Genomic DNA, 9924 nt, shown 5'->3' on the forward strand with positions numbered 1-9924 from the left:
TCCATTGAAATTTGAAATTCCCCAGCAAGTCAGATGAAGGATATTTCGTTAACTATTGTGGCAGTTACCTTCTGTGCCTAATGTACTTTTTTACTCTACAATGTCCTCCAACTAAAACGAACACTATACTTCACACTTTCTCGGTTTTTGGAATACTTAAGCAGCCTTATGCCGGGAAACGATTTATGTATTTACTTTAGCTTTTACATTAGTGCCATCAAGACCCTCTGCACAGCCTAATAGGGTATAGTTATGCATAGTGTAACTGGAAAAAACAATTTATATTGTCAGCGGGATGAATAATATATATCATATATATCAGTGCAGTTGAGAGGAACATTCAGCATTGAGAGAGACATGGTTGCCAGAATCTGTTTTATTAGAGACCTCATGTTAACTACACCCATCAGCTAAAGTGCAGTTTGACGTCCTGCTTGAAGACTGAAGTTGGCGTGGCCCATCTGTTATTTACCGTGTCTTTAATTCATTTCCAGAGTAGAATTTGTTAATGGTGCAGTGCTCTCTAAATAAGAGCGCACATTGAGGATAGCCTTCTTGAGGATAGTTTGGCTTCTTAAGAAACTTTCTACCAGGATCTGAGGTTTTGGGTATTGATTTGTAGGCTTCTTCATGTGGATCGATATGTAAATGATTCATGCAATCTTTTATGCAGGTCGGCATTCCAAAGGAAGCCAGCCTAAAACTGTAAAGAGAGGCATGATGCATTCAGGTTTTTTTATTTGAATTTAGATGAGCTTCTGATCAAACCATGGCTTTGAAGGGAGATTTTGGAAGGGAGATTTTGGAAGGCAGATTTTAAAAGGCCAGTCAGTAGGGCATTTTCATTGCCAATATGAGTAGTGACTAAGACTTGGATGACCAATTTGGTCTCGTTGTGAAAGGCGGTCCTGAGACTATGAAAGAGTTTTAATTGAAATCAGTCCTTTCTTTTTGGCTATGGAGTAGCAGTGATCATTTTTGGTGAATGGCCAATGTCTTAGAGTTCATTGTCAGTATTGGGTCAGTGGTTCATGCCTGCCATTTATTATGGGAGGGTAGGAGAAAATTTGTGTTCTTTGGGTTCAACTTGAGTTTTATATTTGTCATACAGTTTTGAGTTTCCTTAACGGAGGAGGTTAACACTATAATGCTGTTAGAGCTTTCATTCTTACTATATGGTCGGGTATCAGTGATTTGGGGTAAGGAGACATCCTTTTTAGATCTTGCCTACCAGACAGCACAGGCTCTCTTGGTGTGAAATACCTTTTCAGAGCTTACCAAGAGCTTACAGTGGGCCTGCCATTGGTTGCCTTTGTCATTCTTATTTTAATTTTCCCTATTTGATGGCTTTCCTGGTCTCATCTTGTGTAATCTCTTTACCATCCTTCTGATTGGTTGACTTGTATAGTTCCACTACTTACTTTCAGGGATCTACTTTTTTTCTTTTTGGCTTTGCACTCAATGAGAGCATGTGTTTTCCACTTTTCTCCCTTGTGTGCTTTGCCTTAACCCTGCCAACTATGCACCAACAGTATGTATTGCTCTCTTCCCTGTATGCAAATCTCTCTTTCTTGTGTACTTCTACCCCCCAATTCCTCCCCGGAGCTCTGTGTTGATCTGTTCATTGTGTGCTTCTCCCCATACCACGTTGGTCTCTTCCTCGTGTGATGCTCCTCCCTCATTTGCCTTTATTTTTAGGGTCTAGCCTGTGACAGCATGCGCTTGCGCATGCTTTTTGCTTGTGAGACACTATTGTTAAGAAAAAGCTGAGAGCCCACCCATTGCTTACCATTTGTTGGCTTGCGTGTCACTCTTCTTTGCAGCCTTGTAATTCATCACTGCAGGCCTAGCATCATTTCCGTACCTCTCTGTGGAGCAGGGACCAAGCACCGGTTGAGTCAGTTTAATCAGTGCCCGTCCACTACTCCCTACGTGATTGAGGCACTATTTTATTCTTTTTAGGGTCAACCCTGCAATAGCATGCCCTATCGCATCTGTATCGCTAGTGAAACGCTGTTGTTTTTAGAAAAGGGCTTGGAGCCCGCCCATTGCTTACCATTTGTTTGCTTGCCTGGCACTTTTCTTTATAGCCTCATAATTGGACACTGTTGGCATATCATCATTTCTGTGCTGGTGTGTGGAGAAGGGACCAAGCACTGATTGGTTCAACTTAATCAGTGCCCGTCCGCTGCTCCCCACGTAATTGAGATACTATTTTCTTCTTTTAACTTCTAGTCCAATCCAAAACAATCTGCCCCATTCCAGTTCAAAACAATCTGGCCTACTTCAGTCTGTCCAACTGTAATCCAAAATGTTCTGCCCCACCCCAACTCAAAACAATCTGCCCCACCCCAGTTAGCCCAACCCCAGTACATTCCACCTCACTCCATCCTATTCTGCCATACTCCAATACTCCCAACCCAGCCCACTCCAATCTGCCCAGCTCCGATACAGCAATTCAAAACAATCTGCCCCACTCCATTTCACTGCAATCTGTCCCACCCTAACCCAAAACAATCTGTCCCACTCCAATCTAAAATAATCTGCGCCACTCCAACTGCCTCACTCCAATCCAAAACAGTCTGCCCCACTCAGTCCAGAACAATCTGCCCCACTCTAATCCAAAACAATCTGCCCAACTCCATTCCAAAACAGTCTGCCCCACTTCAAACTGCCTTACTCCAGTCCAAAACAATCTGCCCCACTGCAATCCAAAACAATCTGACCAATTCCAATCTCCCCTCCAATCCAATCCGCCCTACCCCAATCCAGTCCACTCCAATCCACCTCACCCGATCCACCCCAACCCACTCCGCCCCAGTTAGTCCACCCGACTTCAATCTGCCTCACTCCAGCCCCCACTCAAATCTGTCCTAATCCAAAACAATCTGCTCTAATCCATTACAAAACAGTCTGCCAAATATAAATCCAAAACAATTTGCCCCACTCCAATCTAAAACAATCTGACCCATTCCAATCCCCCCTCCAGTCCAATCCGCCCTACCCTAATCCAGTCCACTCCACTGCAATCCAATCCACCTCACTCGATCCTCCCCAATCCACTCCGACCCACCCCAGTCCACCCAACTTCAATCTGCCCCACTCCAGTCCAAAACCATCTGCCCCACTCAAATCTGTCCTAACCAAAATAATCTGCTCCAATCCATTCCAAAACAGTCTGCCAAATATAAATCCAAAACAGTTTGCCCCACTCCAGTCCAAAACAATATGCCTCACTCCAGTCTGCCCAGTACACACCAAGCAATCTGCCCCACCACAGTTCAAACAAATCTTCCCAACTACAATCCAAAACAATCTGCTTCACTCCAGTCCGTCCAAGTACAAACCAAAACAATCTGCCCCATTCTAGTCTAAAAAAATCTAACCACTGCAGTCCAAAGCAATCTGACCACACTCCAATCTGGCCAACTCCAATCTAAAACAATCCACCCAATTCAATCCAAAACAGTCTGCCCACTCCACTTAAAAGCAATCTGCCCCACTTCAGTCCAAAGCAGTCTGCCCCACTCCAGTCCAAAGCATCTGCCCCACTCCAATCCAAAACAATCTGCCCCATTCCAATTCAAAACACTCTGCCTCATTCCAATCCAAAAGCACCTGCCCCACTCCAATCCAAAACAATCTGCCCCACTCCAATCCATATTAATCTGCCCGGCTCCAGTCTGCCCCACTCCTTTCAAAAACAATATGCCCCAAACCAGTCTGCACACTCCAATCCACAAAAATCTGCCCCACTCTAATCCAGAACGGTCTGCCCCACTGGAAACCAAAACAATTTGCCCCACTCCAGTCCAAAACAATCTGTCCCACTCCAGTCCAAAATAATCTGCTGCACTCCAATAAAAAAAGAAACTGCCTCACTCCAAGCAAAAACAATCTGCCCCACTCCAGTCTGCCCTGGACCGCCCCACTCCAGGCAGTCCCGCTCCAATCCAGTCCACCCCACCCCACCCCACCCCAATCCAATCCATCCCAATTCACACCACTGCATCCCAATTCACCCCACTCCAATCCGCTGCAATCCACCCTACGCCAATCCAGTCCACCTCAATCCAGACCAATCCAAACTACCCAGCTTCAATCCAATCCACCACAATCAAACCCACCTACTCCTGTCCAACCCACCCCACTCCAGTCCTTCCCATCGTGCTCCAAACCACCACATTCCAATCCAACCCACCCCAATCCAGTGTGACCCAATCCACCCGCCTCACCCCAGTCCACCACACTCCATTCTAATCCACCTTAGTCCACCCCAGTTCACCTTAATCCACACCACATTGATCTACCCCACTCCAATCCAATGCACCCCACTCCACAAATCCAATCCACTGCATTCCATACCAATCTAATTCATCCCTCTCCAATTCAATTCAATTCAATTCATCCCACTCCAGTCCAATCCACCCAACCCCAATCCAAATCCAATCCACCTCACTTCATTTGTCTCCACCCCACTCCAATCCAAGTCTCCCCCCTCCTCAGTGCATTCCACCTCACTCAAATTCACCCTACCACACCCAGTCCAATCCACTCCTTCCAGTCCTGTCCACCACACCCCATTTCAATCCACCCCACTCCAATCCAGTTCACCCCATCCACTCCACGCCACTCAAATCTACCTCACCCCACTCTACTCCAATCTACCCACTATGCTCCAGTCCACCCCACTCTAATCCAATTCACCTTAGCCCATCCCACTTCAGTCCAATACAGTCCAAGTTAATCCACCTCACTGCTGTCCAACCCACCCACTCAAAACCACCTCAATCCAACCCACCCCAACCCACACCAGTCCAATCCATCCCAACCCACACCACTTCAATCCACCCCACACTAGTCCATTCTACCACAATCCACCCTACTCAAATCCAGTCCAATCCAATCCACCCCACTCCACCTCACGCCATACAAATCCATTCCACTGCAAAAGTCCAGTCCACCCCAATTCAGCCCATGCCAGTCCACTCCAATCCACCCCACTCCAATCCAATCCAATCCAATCCAATCCAATCCACTCCAATCTACTTCACTCCAGTCCAGTTCACCTCACTCCAGTCCAGTTCACCCCACCTCAGGGCAATCCACCCCACCCCATTCCAAACCACCCTGTCCCTATCCAATACACTCCACCCTAATACAGTACACCCCCACTCTAGTCCACCCCACCCAATTTCAATCCACTTAAACCCAAAACAATCCACCTCACTTCACTCCAGTCCACCCAAATCCATCCACTCCACTCTAATCCAGTCCACCCCCACTCTAGTACAATCCACCCCACCCAGTCCTCCCCACTCCAATCCATCTGTCCCACCCCACTCCCAATTATTCCACTCCACTTGAATCCACTCCAGTCAAATCCAACACACTCCAGTCTGATCAAGCCAAATCCAATTCAATAAATGCAACCCACTCCACTCCAATCCTCGCCACTCCAGTCCAGTCTAACCCACCCCACTCCAATTCACCCCACTTAAAACCACCCCAATCCAATCCACCCCACCCTAGTCCTATCACTTCAGCCGAATCCACCCAACCCAATCTAGTCTAATCACTCCACTCCAATCCACTTTACCCCATTTCAATCCACCCCACTCCAATCCACTCCTCTACTCCAATCCATCCCACTACTTCAATCCACTCCCCCCTATTCCACCCCACGACACTCTCTGCCACTGAACCATTAAACACTACTCTCATCCACTCTACTCTGAGACACTCTACTCTCCCTACTCCACTCTACAACACTCGACACCACTAACTTAGCCATGTTGAACAGCATCCACACTGATGTACAACATGGCAAAGGCACATTGCCGAAGCCAATAGCTCTTGCATAGGCGAGACCTATTGGCTTTACCAAAGTGGTATGCACACAGAAGGCATGTGACTGGCAAAAGTGTGCCCAGCAGGCCAAACAAAATTGCAAAGATTTATTTTCTCTATTTAACGTTCTTTTATTTTGCCAAGCCTTCTTTTCTCACGTTGCAATCATGTTTTCTTTTGTTTTTGCTCGTGGGCGCTGTTTTTAAAAGATGATGATTATCTTGTTCTGAATATTGCAAAGCAAAATAGTTTCTTTTTTATGTGTAAGTTCCGAAATTATGCTTTAACACATAATCCATCCCACTCCAACCTGCCTAACTCCAACCCATGCCAATCCACCCCACCTCACCCCACACCAATCCACCCCACTCAAGTCAATCCCATCCTAGACCAATCCACCCCACTCCAATCCAAACCAGTCACCCCAGTCCAATCCACTTCAATCCACCACACTCCAATCCTCCCAACCACTCCCACTCCAATCTGCCCCACTCCAATCCAAATCAATTAGCCCCACTCCAACACAATCTGCCCCACTCCAATCCCAGTCTGCCTCACTCTAATCCAAAACAATCTACCACACTCCAATCTAAAACAATCTACCCCACTTCAATCTGCCCCACTCCAATTCTCCCTATTCCAATCCAAATCAATCTGCCCCACTCTGTTCTACCCTACTTGAATTTGCACCATTCCAGTCTGCCCCACTCCACTCCAAAACAATCTTCCCCCTCCAGTCTGCCCCACTCCAGACCAAAACAATCTGCCCCACTCCAATCCAAAACAATTTGCTCCACTCCAGTTTGCTCCAATCCAAACCAATCTGCCTCACTCCAATCTGCCCCATTCCAATTTGCCCCAATTCCAATCTGCCCCACTCCAATTGACCCATTTGCCCCACTCCAATCTGCACCACTCAAATACACCCCACTCCAATCACCCCCACTCCAATCTGCTCCAATTCAATTGACTTCGCCCCAATCTACCCCCCCTCAGTCCAAATTCCCTCTACTCCAATCCACCCCACACCAATCCAATCCAGCATTCCAATCTACCCCACTTCAATCCAAATCAGTCTCCCTCATTCCAAATCAGTCTGCTCCACTCCAACCTGCCCCACCCCAATCCAAAACAATTTGCCCAACTCTAATCCAATCCAGCATTCCAATCTACCCCACTCCAATCCAAATCAGTCTCCCTCATTCCAAATCAGTCTGCTCCACTCCAACCTGCCCCACCCCAATCCAAAACAATTTGCCCCACTCTAATCCAAAACAATCTCCCCCACTCCATTCCACTCCAGTGTGACCCACTCCAGTCTGTCCCACTCCAATCAGCCCCAACCCAAACCAAAACAATCTGCCCCAATCCAATCTTCCCCACTTAAATCAGCCCCACTCCAATCCTCCCTACTCCAGTCCAAAACAATCTGCCCCTCTCCAGTCTGCCCCACTCCAATCCAAAACAATCTGCCGTTCATTAATCCAAAACAGTCTGCCCACTCCAATTCAAAACAATCTGCTCCACTCCAGTCTGCTCCTATCTAAAACAATCTGCCTCACCCCAATCTATCCCACTCCAATCGGCCTATCCGCCCTACTCCAATCTGCCCAACTCCAATCCAAAATAATATGCCCACTCCAATCCAAACCAATTTGATCCACTCCAATTTGCTCCAATCCAAAACAACCTGACTCACTCCAATCTGCCCCTCTCCAATTTGCCCCATTCCCATCTGCCCCACTCCAAATGCCCAATTCTAATACGCCCCACTCCAATCACACCCACTTCAATCTGCTCCAGTCCAATCCACCTCACCCCAATCTGCCCCCTCTACTCCAATCTACCAAAATCCACCCCTCTCCAATCACATCCACTCCACACTAATCCAATCCAATCCAGCCCATTCCAATCTGCCCCCCTCCAGTCCAAATCAGTCTGCCCCACTCCAAAATAATCTGCTCTACTTCAATCTGCCTCACTCCAGTCCTAAACAAGCTGACCCACTCTAATCCAAAACAATCTGCCCTACTTGTGTACCCCACTCCATTCCACTCCAATGTGCCCCACTCCAATTTGTACCACTTGAATCCAAAACAATCTGCCCGACTTCAGTCAGCCCCAATCTGCCCCACTCTAGTCCAAAACAATCTTCTCCACACCAATCCGCCACACTCCAATCCAAAACACTATTTCCCACTCCAGTCTGCCCCACTCCAATCCAAATCAATCTACCCCACTCCATTCCAAAACAATCTGCCTCACTGTAATCCAGAACAATCTGCGCCACTCCAGTCAGCCCATCTGCCCCACTCCATTCCGCCCCACTCCAATCCAATCCACTTTACCCCATTCTATCCCTTCCATCACACTCCAATCCACCCCACTCCAATCAAATCCACCCCACACCAGTCCAATACAGCCCATTCCACTCTACCTCAAACAAGCCAATCCAGTCCACCTCACGCCAATCCAGTCCACCCCACTCCTCCCAGTCCACCTCACTCCAGTCCAAAACAATCTACCCACTCCAATCCAAAACAAACTGCTCCATTCCAATCTGCCCAACTCCAATCCAAAGCAATTCACCCCTCTACAATCTGCCCCACTCCAGTCCAAAACAATCTGCCCACTCCACTTCAAAACAATCTGCCCCACTCCAATCCAAATCAGTCTGTCCCACTCAAATCTGCCTCACTACAATCTAAAACAATCTGCTCCACTCCAATCCAAAACCATCTACCCCACCCCATTCCACTCCAATCCAATTCACCTCACCCCAATCCAGCCACCCCACACCAATCCAGTCCACCCCACTCCAGCCAAATCCAATCTACCTCACTCCAATCCACCCCACTCTAATACAATCAACCTCAATCCAGTCCACCCCAATCAAGTCAAATCCACCTCAATCCAATGTACCCCAATCCACTCCACCCTACTCAATCCAATCTAGTCCACCCGACTGTAATACAATCTAATGCAATCCAATTCACCCTGCTCTAATCCACCGCACCCCACTCTAATCCACCCCTTTCCATTCCACCCCACTATAGTCCAGCCAACTCCAGTCCACCCATTCCAATTCACCCCACCCAACTCCATTCCAACCCACCCCACCTCAATCCAATCTACCCCACCCCACTCCAATCCACTACACTCCAGTCCATCCCAATGCACTCCTCAATCCACCCCACTCTAATCCAGCCTGATCCAGTCCACCTCAATTCAGTCCACCCCACTCAGATCAGTCCACCCAGCCCACCACACTCCATTCCACCCAGCCATACTCCAATCCACCCCACTCCAACAAACCCACTACAATCCATCCTAGTCCAGTACACCCCACTCCAATCCACTTCCTCTGGTTCCAATGCAACCCCTCCAGTCCAATCCACCCCGCTCAGTCCAGTCTAATCAGGCCCACTTCACTTGACTCCAATTCACCCCACTCCGACCACCCAACTCTAATCCGATCTACCGTGCCCAGTCCGCCCCACCCCTGTCCTATCACTCCCATCCACATCCACCCAACCTCACTCACTTTCAGTCCACCCCAATCCAATCCACCCCTTCCAGTCCACCCACTCAATCCACCGCACCCCACTCCACTCAATTCACTCTACACCAATCCAATCCACTCTACACCAATCCAATCCACACCAATCCAATCCACTCCAATCAGATCCACCCCACCTCCTCCATCCACTCCATCCACTCCATCCACTCCAACCACTCCAACCAACTCCATCCTATTCCACCTCATGCCATGCCACTCCACTCTACTCAACTCTATGACACTCTACTCTCCTTACCTCACTTTAAGACACTCTACGCCAACAAATCCAGTCTACAGCAGTCTTCTAAGACACTCCACGCCACTAACTTTTAGCTTTGCAGCCACACTTGCATACAAAATAGCAAAAACACATTGCCAAAGCCAATGGCTCTTGGAGAGGTGAGACGTATCGGCTTTGTCAATGCTTATTTTTATCTTCCCGCCCACTGGCCTTTGCTTCCTGCCCACGAGCTGCTCCATTGACACCTCGCTGTGCTCAGCGGACGGCGCTCGCT

This window comes from Pleurodeles waltl, chromosome 6, assembly GCF_031143425.1.
Source record: "Pleurodeles waltl isolate 20211129_DDA chromosome 6, aPleWal1.hap1.20221129, whole genome shotgun sequence".
NCBI lineage: Eukaryota > Metazoa > Chordata > Amphibia > Caudata > Salamandridae > Pleurodeles > Pleurodeles waltl.